General features: G+C 35.0%; 1 protein-coding gene across 10 annotated transcripts in view; it reads right to left on the bottom strand.

The window, feature by feature from the left end:
- LOC118733864 overlaps positions 1–10423 on the bottom strand; it is a 40584-nt gene extending 30161 nt beyond the window's left edge. Inside the window, exons 1-2 of one of the 10 annotated variants that reach the window (XM_036463478.1) lie at positions 10203–10423; positions 6294–6465 (exon numbers count right to left, since the gene is read on the bottom strand). The gene's annotated coding sequence lies outside the window, so the exon portion shown is untranslated. Of the gene's footprint in view, positions 1–6293; positions 6466–9479; positions 9617–9660; positions 10027–10202 lie in introns of those variants that run through there. The other 9 variants (XM_036463482.1, XM_036463483.1, XM_036463475.1 and 6 more) reach the window with 9 other exon arrangements.
- Between the last annotated feature and the right edge of the window lie 3059 nt (positions 10424–13482).

Here is a 13482-nt window from a genome sequence, read left to right as displayed (position 1 = left end):
TTTTTCAATTTTGACTAGCGTAATTAGATGCTCAATAAGTTCGATGGCACCAACGAGGTGCTAAACTGTTCTAATCGGGTGTAAGGCATGCAAAAACTTCTAACTGGTATTATGTAAGCGTTAAAATTTATTCATGTGCAACTATGGAGAGGAATAGATACATATTTAGGTATACATACAAATGTATGTAGATGTACAGTTGCAATTAACAAAAAACAAAGATTTTGAGTTAACTCTGCAAAAACTTGTTGAATAATACATTGATTGGTTAAGCTTAATATTGCGTAAGTTATCTACTAACATAAGTAAGTAAAAAGTTTGCTAATTTGCAAAAAACTCCAATATAATAAACCTACATTTATTCAATTAAAAATTCCAATCACATGACAATAGTTGGGTAATGGTTTGATCACAAGCAATGACAGCCGATAAGAACTGATTTCCGAAATATATAAACCGAACGGGTTTTAGGGTCTCAACACGTACACATCAAAATTCAAGAGCAAAAGGAACATAAGAAAAAAAAACAGAAAAAAACAAAGTATCCAAAGCACGAAAAATGTGTCAATTCGCATTGCGTTGCTGAGGTGATTGGATAAGAAGAAATTGTCCATTGAACAATACGATTGACTGGAGTGATTAACGATTGAAACTCTATGTATACATGCAGTACATACATATGTGATCCGACATAAAAACCATTCTTAGAATTAACATGTTTAGCAAGAAAGCATTTGGTAACATTTTTCAGTCGTAACTGTTTTTCAATGATCTCATTTGCGGCAAATTTCTATGGTACAACTTCAAACTGATTGGCTTAGTTGACAAGTAGCCGAAGTGTATAATTGGCGCGATAAATACCCGTTATATTTGTATGAAATACGATAATTATATAGCAAACAAAATTGCTTAAATTGCATTTGAAATCGGCCAATAAATTTTGTCAATCGATATTACCGGCAATTAATTAAGAATTTTTGGTTAAGCCATTATACTAAACAATAAAATGAGTAATAAAAAATCTGCATTATATACGACATGCGCCCGTGGGAATTAAAAGTTGCTCAACTGGTTAAAAGATTTTGCTAATGTTTTCAACAGCAGAGTGTTGCTACTTATATTTAACATTTTTTAATCAGCTATTTATGTACATATGCCTTTTTTGTGAATATTTCTTTATAAGTAAAAAATATTGTCAATACTCAAAGACTTGCTCGTCAATTTGACTTGTCACTTCTTATTTAATAAACATTTCATTTGCTTAAGTAAGTAGTATGCATATTTATTCAAGGTCGTTGCACTGCAAGGACTTTTACTTGAGCGCCTACATTACTTTTGCTTATTGGCTTATCGTCTACGGTCATTATTTTAAAAATAATTACAATTCACGTGAACGCGTTTCATTTTATTGCACTTTCGATCTGCTTATTGATAATCGTCTTGCAGTCGATTTTTACAGACTAAAAAAAATTAAAAATTAAAAACAGCATGCAATGAGTAAACATGTACTATGTATGTACATTAGTCCGTACCATCTTACAAGCAAACAAAAAACAAAACCTTTGCCGTATACCCCTTTGTCTAAACTTTTTTTGAAAGGAAATTTCGATTTTTTTGCCGAAAAAAGGGCACTTCTGTTTACATTCGGCAATATCATTATTTTTTTATTAATTCTGCTGAAATAATAAAAAACTTCCTTAGCAAAAGTTAAATGATTTTTGGACAGCTTTAAGCTTCTGGCATTAGGGTAAGTATTAGAACGGGGTTCTTGAAGCTAATGAACGTGGAACCAAAAATTAATAAAAAATTGTCCCCTTTAGGCCAAAACATCGATATATCTTACTTTAAGATCCGGCTTTAAAAGCCGAAAATATGATGAACGAGTAAATTTTAAGCAAAAAACAAAACCGACTTCAATTCTTATATAAAAATTTAAGATTATCGTTAATTTCTCCATGATCCAATGATCGGATTTAAACCAAATTAGTATGGGACCATCTGTGAGATAACACCTTTCCTCTAAAAAAAGAATCATCGGTTTACGTGGTCCAAAAATATGCCGTAACATACACAAAAAAATAAAAAATAACAAGTAAGAAAGTCTAAGTTCGGGCGGAGCCGAACATTAAATACCCGGCGCAAATATTAAATATATGTTTTTTCACCTTTCCGAAACCTACCGCAGATGGTAAGCCGGGGTATATCAATTTTGAGTAAATTACCGTCCTTCAATTTCGAAATATTGAAATTTCAAGCATTTCTGAAATTTACCGTTATATGAAAAGCGGCCGTAATTTTAATCCGATTTCAATAATTTTCAACGTTTTTCTTTTATGTGCCAAGCACAATAACCACACCGAGTTTGGTACAAATTGGTAGAATGGTTACCGATATACATATATGTGATCATAAGTGGGCGGTGCCCCGCCCTTTTCCAAAATTTTACCATAAACGTATTTCTGGGTAAAGAATTGTTGCAAGCATCAATTTTGAATAAATTAGCTTTAATATTTACTGATTTATCGAAGATTTTGTATTTCTCTAAATTACCGTTATATGGGATGTGGGCGTGGTTATCGTCCAATTTTAAAAATTTTCGGCGATTTTGTATGCTGTGCCAAGGGCAACAACTGTGCCAAGTTTGGAAGAAATTGGTGCAGCGGTTCCTAAGATATACACATGTAACCATAAGTGGGCGTGGCTACGCCCATTTTCCAAAAATTTATAATATTCTTATTTTTCGTCTAAAAATTGTCGTAAATATCAGTTTTTAGTGAATAATCTTCAGTAGTTACTAAAATATCGCACTTTTCGTATTTCCGAAAATTACCGTTATATGGGATGTGGGCGTGGTTATTGTCCGATTTTAAAAATTTTCGGCCATTTGGTATGCTGTGCGAAGACCAAACACTGTGCCAAGTTTGGAAGAAATTGGTGCAGCGGTTCCTAAGATATACACATGTAACCATAAGTGGGCGTGGCTACGCCCATTTTCCAAAAATGTATAATATTCTTATTTTTCGTCAAAAAGTTATTGTAAATATCAATGTTGAGTGAATTATCTTCAGTAGTTACAAAAATATCGCAGTTTTCGTATTTCTGGAAATTACCGTTATATGGGAAGTGGGCGTGGTTACAGTCCGATTTCGCCCATTTTCAATACCAACCTACCTTGGATTAAGGGAAACCTACATACCAAATTTCCTTGAGATATCTCAATTTTTGCTCGAGTTATCGTGTACACGGGCGGACGGACAGACGGACGAACAGACAGACATGGCTTAATCGATTTCTTTTTTCATCCTGATCATTTATGTATACATTTGTCTATATCTATCTCGATTCGTTTTGGCTGTTACAAACAACCGTTATGTGAACAAAATTAATATACCCTTGTGCACAAGTGCGCTCGGGTATAAAAATATTCCGACGAATTAATAACCTTCTCGTCTCGTCTTCGCTTTGCGAAAATACGGTCTAACGTACATATCGCACACCGTCTTCAAAAGGGGCACAACTTTAAATTCCACGTTTGTCAGAAAATGCGAAAAACTATTTCATGATAATCATATGGGCAAGGGAGACGTTTCTTTAGCTTCTTTTTTTAACAAATCGAGTCTCAACCGCCAAAATAACGTAGGAGATTTTTTTTTCTTTTTGATGCAAAAATATTCCTAGAGCATTTAGATGTAGTTCTGCATCAAAAAGAAAATTTTGAAAATAAATATCGCTTACATTATTTTGGCGGTTAAGGCTCAAAATTATAACAAAAATTTGCTCCAGCTTTTTCTGAAAGGTAAACAAAAGCCCTGTGTGTATTTCTAGTGCATAATTTCAAATAAAATAATAGTTAATATGAACCAAATCGGATTACAAATAGGGGTTTTTAAAATACATCGACTCCCGCGCCACCTATAGGATTAGCTCATCTTTCGTATTGCCTTGACATCGGATTCTGAGGCGATTGTGAAGTTTCAAGTCTCTAGGTCATCATCGGGAACTTGGTCAAAAATTGATTGCAAGAATTGCCCCTAACAAACATACATACATATATATACATAGTATATGCATACAGAGCAAGTTAATATTAAAAAGCTTGTAAAATTCCAAATTTTAAGTTGTGCCTCTTTTGTTTATACATATGTATGCACTTGCTGACGAATCTGCTGAAATACGCATTTGTTGTCTTTTTGTTCCTAATTAAGGGGATTTTAGACGATTAAGCTTAAAGCGTTACGGTATTAAAACATTTGAACTAAACCGCACTTGGGATGTCTAAAGTCTCCCTCCTTGACAATTGTACACTGAATATGACTAGTAATTTCTATTACATACAGCCAATCAAGAATGTTTAGGTACAGAGAGATTTTTGCAATATTTTATTTTTCGCGAATTTTTCATAAAAATATAGTTAATTCTACAAATTCTGCAAATTTTCATTGTAATATTGTAGTCTTATATCTCATTGAATTTTGGTATAGCAAAGTGCAAGCTTGAAGTAGCTAGGAATGTGTCGCTAATTAACATATAAAAAAAAAATATCGAATATTATATGGGAAGGCCAGGCTTGCACTTTGTTGTACCAAAATTCAATGGGCTATAAAACTGTAATATTTGATTGTAAATGTGCAGAATTTTCTTTAATTTTGCACAAGGTTTGGAACTCTGATTTTTAGAGGTTTTGTTGTAAAATTAACCATATTTTTATAAAAAACTAGCGGTACCCGGTGTGCTTCTCTACACCCAATATTGAAAAATATTGAAACATGAATGAAAATTCCTGGAATTTTTCTATATGATTTTTTATATATTTTTTTTTAGTATATTGCAGCCATGTTTATACGTGACTTAATTTATCCGAAAAACATCACATCACATCCACAGCACATCATAGCAACAATTTTTCACTATGTTTTCGATTTTTCATGTATCTGCTGTTGTACCATATACGTGGTACATGTGACAGACAAACTGTCATATATCATGAACCGCTGGACCGAATTCGGGCACACGTCGCATAACCCATCTGCATGATAGTCCGAATATACCGTTTAAATTTGGTAGAATTCGTGTTAGAAAACTAGAGAGGTCTTGTAATAAAATCCATGTGCATATATTTTACATATCTTTACACCAAATTTAGTTATAAAACAACTTTCGATTTCTTGAAATCAATAAAAATTACACGAACTTTTACCAACAAGCTAAATTAGGATTTGAGTTGCGTAATTTTTTACTAAATAGTTACATATGTACACAAATTGTATGCATATAGGTTAGGGTGGTCCAAAACTGCATGAGAAAAAAAGTAAAGTGGGAATTTTTATACTATTTAGAGGTCGTTTAAGGCGCTCAACGTGTTCCATGTATTTTATATGGGAAAAAATACTTTTCGTAGAAATGGTATAGCATTCTTGATAATCAATATTTTTCGAGCAGAAAACTCTGCTTCTCTTCACGCGATTGCTAATAATAATACCCAATTATTTATTTGAACATTTTTTCATAGTAACTATATTATAGGTCCGCCAAAACCCCCAGAAAATGTCAGAAAATGCAGTGGGGTGGGAGGATGAGGATAAATAAAAAAGCTTTTAGTATTAAGAAATGTATTGGTATTGTTTTTAGAGGTCTCCTGAATAGAACCAGAGTTTTCCGATCGGGAAATATTGATTTTCAAGAATTCCATACCATTTCTACGAAAGGTTATTTTTTCCATATAAAATACATGAAAAGCATTGATTTTTTGATTTCAAAGTAAAAAATAGAGGTACATTTTTTCCATATAGAACAAACATAGGGGGTGAGAGCATTAAAATTCCGACTTTATTTATTTTAGACTACCCTAATGTACACACATAGTATGTATGTACTTAGTGACCCTAAGCCCATAGAAATTATGCGTCGACCAAAAACTTTTACCTAGTTGGCTACGCAGCACTTTCTTCGCTACGTGCGCATTCCTTATAAGAAAATTGGAATAGAAAATGCATTTTCGTTGAAGTTAAAATCGGCGAAGCAGGCCTACAACGTGGTAAATATGTAAGTAAGTGGCTAAATAAAGTGGCCAAAGAATACAAATTAGACGAGTAATTTAATTGGAATTTAGTTTTATGTTAGTATAGGTATTCATACGCACATATGTATGTAAACATGTATGTACATATGTATTTATGCAATTATAAAAATGCACGAAAAAGCGAATTTGCATTTCCATTTACCTACAGAAATTTGTAAAAAATAAAAATTATGCAAATTGGTTGAATGCATTTTTTTCGACTTTTTGTACTCACCTCTATTTTTCAACTCGCTGATATTTCACGCGGTTTTATTTCCTTTTCGCCAAATTAGTACTTCAAACACTTAAAATTTCGTTCGTCTTTGCAATGTTTTCGTTTTGTTTATTTTCTTTTGTTTTTATTAAACATTTAAATGTTCAGTTCAAATTGAGCTAATAAATACAAGCTTGAAAATAAAAGAAACCGAGAAAAGAACGTGAGCTCCCTTTCAAGCAATTACTAGAGTGTAATTTTTGTTCAAGCATGATAGAACATACTAAGCTTTTGTTAGATTTTGCTAATTGAAGAAAAAAAATACACAATTGGCTCTGACTTCATTTAATGAGTAGGCTCTACGCATTTGCTCAAATTCATGCGATGTATATGTACATATAAAAGTGTCCATATGTAATGGCATTGCTATTGCAAAGCGCCAAAGTTGCTTGTTATTCTGCGCAGGAAACGGCAGCGTTGTCGCGTCAGCTAAAATTATCGTTGCAGTGCGCGCGCAATTGACTTTGAAAATATTGTTTGCAATGTGCTTGTGTTTACTATATATACATATGTACGTGCCTGACTGTATGGCTATTAAAGTATTAGTGCGAGGGGCGGTAGGGTGGCCGTAATGTCACAAAACTTGATTGAGTGCGCATGGGCAAATGCTTTTGCCAGGCATACATAGATTTGTTTGTGTATGGGAGTGTGTGTGTGTGGAAAACATATCAAAAGGTTTTTGACTTATTGCAAGGAAATATTGGAATTGTCAAATTGTTCTGAAAAGATTAATAAACGTAATCAGTTTGTAAATCTGGCGAGTGTAAAGTCATAAACATTTTTATAGTTTTTTAAACATTTGCTGTTTTGTGCAGTCTAATGGCGTATTTCCACCGAACGCTTAACTGCAGTTAACTGAGCTTAGTTCCAAAAATTTTAACATGAGGTGACCGGCAAAGTTTATTTTTTTAATTTTTGCTTTCTTTACTTTCGTTTGTTTGTACTTAATATGAGGGATTATCCCATTCGAGCAGTAATCGTTCTTTCCAATAAGCATAAACTGCAGTTAAGGCTTGGTGGAAATTAACTATAACTCAGTTTTAATGATTTGAGGTAGATGTCTTATGATCGACAGTACACTTTGGCAAAACAGTTTTGATAGAATATGATAACACATAATTTATGATACGAGGGTTGCCTTTTATAATTTGCGACTTTGCAACACTACGTGTGATGACCTGTAATTTGATATTTTTCTTGAAAAGTTTGGTATTTTTTTTAACATAAATCTTAAAAAATTAAAATTTTTCCTTTTTGGTGCTGAATTCCATTTTAAGGCATTTAGTTTTATGTATAGAACGACTACGCTACTGACGTGACTAAAATTTCCCTATTTTACCGACGTGTAGTCTCTCAGACACCGAAAAAAGAATGCGAAAAACTGCAAACACGATATGTCCCCACAATAACTGCATATTATGTAATTATTTTATCTTTGAGTCGTTTTAAAAATCTCTTTGAGTTGTAGCTTCCTATACATTTCTCTGACTTGCTATAGCCCATGCCGGCTCTCCCAATGGGCTCTTAGAAGCTGCCGCTTTTATGATTTCCTTACTGATGCTGCGGGCAAAGCTGCTTCTTCCAGCCTGTAGCTTCCTCGTTATCCACCATACTTTTGCGAAGTGAATAGTGCCCTGTTCCCATAGGGTGTGCATACGTAATTTAATTTCAAATGAAATTGATTAATTTTACAAAAACTGATGATGTTGGTTTTGATTTCCTCCCCTCCATGCTTCATTTACTCTGGCTTTATCGGTGCCATCCTTCATGCGGTTAAAAAGGATCTTCTCAGTGGTCTATTTTATGACCTTGTGTAGTGGTCTCAGGTTGATGATTCCTGGTAATCACTTTTTCATTGAGTTTAAGACGATCCTTTTAAACTATGTCACTACGCTACTTTTATCTGTCCTCCGAAGGATATGATGATTGCGTCTACATGATTTGCCCGTGTGACCTTTGTGACAGCGTACTCTACGTGCTTCCTCCAAAGTACATTGGAATCAAAGATAAGCTCGCGATATTTAACTTCGGAGCACATTCTAACTCTATTCCTACCAGTGTTTTAGAATGAATGCCTGGGAGTTTTCTAGTAGTAGGTTGGCTGTTGTTGCTGGGTTGATATAAACCTCCTGGAAAAGCGGAAAAGGGAAGATATGGGAGGGACCGAAACTATGTATTTATGTATACATAGATAGCTCAAATCTCGATGACAGAATTGGTATTGGTATATAATCTAAGTACATGAGAATGGGAATATACAAGAGCGCAGCAATGTTAGAGTGTGGTGGATACGAATCGCACTCAAAGTCCCGGGACAACCTCAATGGTAGACATGTAATGCATGCAGTCTCTAAAGGAAATAGTTGAGTCATTTCGCACATTGCAAAGCCGACTACCACGCATGACGACTTGTAAAAAGCTACCAGGACGTGTGACAATGGAATGGTTTTACGAAAAATAATGGAATTTACTATTAACAGATTGCCAAATTTTAGTTACAAGTGCCGAAGCAACCCGTTTAAGTCTTGGTAAACTCAACATATGCACTGAAAGCTTTGAGATTACAGGACAGACACGCCCAACTTCTGGACTTAATAAAATTAAGAAAAGAGGAGTTAAGGTGTGTGCCACTGTGGTACATGCGCAGCTACCTAACCTAACTTAAAATTAATAATACGTAACTCCATAATCAGGATATGCAAGAAGATGAAATGAAAATATATTTTTTTATATTAAAAAAACTTAATTTTTAACATAAAACATTTAAGAAATTTTTTAAATCTTCCATCAGTTGAGGACTATGAAAGCATAAACAGACGGCAGCGTTGATCCGGATCAACTCGGGATTTAACTGCAGTTGATCCGGATTAAGTCCGAGTCAATCCGGATCAACGCTGCCCTCTGTTTAAGCTTTAATACACTAGACACCAGAGTAGACTAAGACCGAAATACGTTCCAATTTTTCGAGTCCTAGTTAGATTTTAGCGGAGATTCTGACACACTTTTCGAGGTATGCAGCGCAGATTTACTATAATTGAGTTCTGTGCATTTCTCTTCTCTTCTAAATTTTTTTCCAATAACACATTTCTTATTAGTCAGAAACGGTTAGTCATTCAGATCGAACACAAATTTGAGCTTTTTTTATACCAATGATTTATTATTACATTTCACGCTAACAGTTTCGAAGCTTTTCTGACGCAGTCTATAGCTATAAAGCTCATTTACAATTTTGTATTTTGCGATTAAGCATTAATAAAGAAATTGAATCACTTTTGATTTGTAGTTTTTGAAATTTTCATGTAAACATACATAGGTAAAATTCATAAACCTTGTTTTTAACGTAATTAATTTAAATCCATAAGTTCCCTTTGAAAGCTTAAAAAAAATCATTTGTTTCATCCGCCACAAAAAGTTTAACACAACTGCATGAAATCACTTAAAATAACCACACTCAGAAAGTGGATATTTACGAGTCCACTTTATTTTTAGCGGGCTTACAAGTTTTTCCCCAAACGAAATATTTTAAGAAACGTTAATTTCCGCGCAACCGTGCTTCACGCTTGCGAAATCACCGAGTTCTGTGCGCTGGTTGCTAAAATCTTTGCCTTGTCGTCGTCTTTAACAACAAAAATTCGATCGTATTCTAATCACCGCACAAGCCAATATACAAAAAAAGAATATAACAATCGAAAAATAAAGCATATCGAGCAATCAGCTAACCCACGAGCTTATATTAACACGGAGCGCGGCGCTCCAGGCATTTTAAATTTCAAGTTCACACTCTGATTTGCCATATCGCTGCCTTTATGGCTTTGTTTGGATGTATGTATGTAAAACTCGCAGCGTTGCGCCTGCGCGCAACTCACTCACTTATATATGTATATATGTATTCCTCTTCTTCTTCTTCTTCTCCTTCCTTTTCCGCGCTTAGTCGGCGGCTTAAACAAATTGCGCTCGGTTGTCAGCCTGTCGTTCCGGTATTCACTTTGACGCCCGATGCACAAGGTTCGACTGTTTTCGCTTAACTGATTGGAATTGCATAAAGTATGAATCGGGCTTGACTGATGCGACGGTCACAGAGTCCACCGTGTCGCCACAACTGCCACCCGTTGCTTGTTGCCGACTCTTTTGTATGCGCTCCCTTGTACGTTGTTGTTGTTGTTGTTATTACTTTATTGTCTTTTTGCATATTATTATAATTGTTGTTTTGATATTGTCATTCTTATATACATATGTATGTAGGTATTGCTTGCATGCCCAGGAATCTTCGCACTCAATCTTTTGATATTGGCGCTAACTTCGACGTCGCAATGTAAAGCTGGACAAGCTATACGCTGCTCACGCTTGCCAATAGGGCCATTGCATTACGCATGCGCAAAACGTGTGGCAAAGTTAACGCGTTACGCGAACTTAAGGCGGAGACTAGTTTAGGAACAACATTGTCGCTGTGCTTAGTGAGGAACTCGTACTTGTTGTTTTATTTATTGTGTTTTTTTTTGTTTTACTTTCTTGTTGTTATAGAACTTCTTGTTTGTGTGTGCTTAACAGCTGGAACGTTTTGTCGCTTTTTCTGAGCGCATTCCAATGGGTTTAATGGCACGTACGAATACCTTTAGAAATGAACTAAATGTGCCTAGCCTCAGCAGCGTGTATGCTACGATATTATTCTCCGTGTCACTAATACTTAGCTCCACAGAGGTGGCACCAGTCTATTGAACTAGTATTAACGAAAATTTATATTAATGGAATTTTACAACTTATCATGCCTGTCCCTTTACATGGGGCACATATCCCTCCTTTTCTGGGCATCTCATGGAATCGGCATGACCTGTTTACGGAAATTAAGACGTAGATACAAAACTATATTTTGCTCAGGTTGAGGAGTACATGCGGCAGGGCTAGAAAGTAAGACGTTTAACAGCTGACATCGTTGTCGAGAGGACTCGAGGAGAAGTCACAGAAACGAAAAAGTGGCTGAGCTCTGCTCTTTTGAGAAGGAGACGAAAATGTATGGGTTTAGAACTCCGAGTCAGCATGGTAAAGATAGTAGCTCCGTGACATGGTAGAATGAAGATAATTTATTATTCACGCTGGGTTAAGAATTGGTTTTTTACTCTCGTGAGGAGAGAGGAGAGAAATTACCTTGATCACCCCAACCCGCTTTCTCGATTCGAACTGATAGGTTTTAAAGTAGTTGCGCTAAAGTCATCATTTTTGCGGACATTCATTAAATGTATACGCCTTTTATAAATGAGCTGGTCTCTAAGCGTATAACATGGGCGATTTGAGTTTCAGGAAACAGAGATATAGGAAGTAGTTGTGTCGCACATAAATTGTTCAAGACGGACACGACCCTTACTGCAAGAAATACCTCCCATGCACCAGGTACACCTACTTCCCCGCACTGGTAAATCAAAAATGAGCTGCAGGGATAGCACATCAAATCTGGCCCAGACTTGACAAAGAAAGGTTCAGCGCCCACAACTCAGGATGCTCGTTGGAATCACCAATGGCCATTGCCAAATGGAAATGGACACAGGAAAAATTGTCTCTTTATAAACGACGAGTACTTTCTCTGCCACAACGTTATCTCCATCAAAACTTTTTCGACAGTCTTTCAAACTTAAGTTCGTCAAGATCTGCGATCTTCAACGTTTTATAAATAAAACCAATTGGTTCCAGCGCGGTTTAGAAGCGCAGTCGATAATGAGCCAAACCGGTTTCATAACGAGCTGTTCGGGTCTTATTAGAAAATCAACTAATAAGAATTTGTTTAAAATTAGTAAATACTTAAGAGGCCTCAAATTTTTAAAATATCCGTTAGGGTTAAAAAAAATAATCCTATTAATTTTAAAAATGTGAAAGTTTGTTCTGTAGCTCTTGCATGCTAAAATGGCTGGCCGTATTTCAATGAAATTTGGCACGCTTATAAACTATGACCTGGATATATTTGAAAGTGGGTTGCCACTTTTTTCAAAAGTTAAAATCAACAATTTATAAGTGTTAGATAAACTGTTACAACAATGTGGGTATCAAACAAAAGAAGTTTAAAAACGATTTAATTCGAAAATATTTTTCATGTGATTTTCGATCTTTTCCTAAACTTAAAATCAATTTAATTAACTATTTAAATTAAATATTTTAGTATGGGTACCAAATGAGAAAGATTTACGACAAATTTACTTCTAAATATTTTTAAAGAGGGTTGCCACCTGTTGAGAAATTCAAATATAATTTACTTTAAAGGTTAAAGGAAATATTTTAATATGGGTATCAAATAGAGAGGGTTAAGAGTTGCCACCCGGCCTGGATCAACATACAGGATATTTTTTGAAGGGGGTTAATACTTTTTCAACTATTTGTTAAGTTAGATGAAATATTACAACAATGTGGGTATCAAACCAATGGTTCAAAAATATTTTTGAAGAGAAAATCAATTTAATTAACAATTTAAATCAAATATTTAGGAATGTGTACCAAATGAGAAAGTATCTAATTTCTTAAAAATTGTCAGGGGTGCAATTGTGGGACAATTGGAATTAAAGGTTGGGGTGCCAGCCATAGTGCTGCTTAACCTAGACGCATCTAGATTGTGCAATGGTACAAAACTATGCATAACGGAGCTGAAAACACATATTGTGCATCATCCCTGGTGGGGTGTCCTTTCGTCACGAGTTAAGAGTTTCAAACAAATCCAAGCATTTTTTTAAAGTTGGTCGCCATTTTGGATCCACCATTTTGAATTTTGAAAATCTGACATCAGATTCATATTCAGCGACCCCAGAAACCCACTGGAAACGTGTTTTAACCCTTGACAATGTTTAAAACGTTCAGTATCAACTGCTTAATTTTCGTTTTTTTTTTTAATTTGATCGCCATATTGGATACGCCATTTTGAATTAAAAAAAATTGACTTCAGATTCGTGATCGGCGACCGCAAAAGCTCTCGAGTGCCGGGTTTCGAACAAATCCAATCATTAAAAAAAAAATATACCGCCATTTTGGATCCGCCATTTTGAATTTCGAAAAACTGACTTCAGATCCCTAATTAGCAACCCCATAAACCCCCTGGTAACAAGTTCCAACCCATGACAATGCGTAAATCGTTCAGTATCAACGTTTAAATTTTACTAGTCTCTTTTCGAGAGCA

The sequence above is a fragment of the Rhagoletis pomonella genome, unplaced genomic scaffold (genome assembly GCF_013731165.1).
Source record: "Rhagoletis pomonella isolate Grant_MI unplaced genomic scaffold, Rhpom_1.0 Rhpom_scaffold_00002, whole genome shotgun sequence".
Classification (NCBI taxonomy): domain Eukaryota; kingdom Metazoa; phylum Arthropoda; class Insecta; order Diptera; family Tephritidae; genus Rhagoletis; species Rhagoletis pomonella.
The sequence above is the reverse complement of the archived record's forward strand: the minus strand, read 5'-3'. Positions and strand labels throughout refer to the sequence as shown.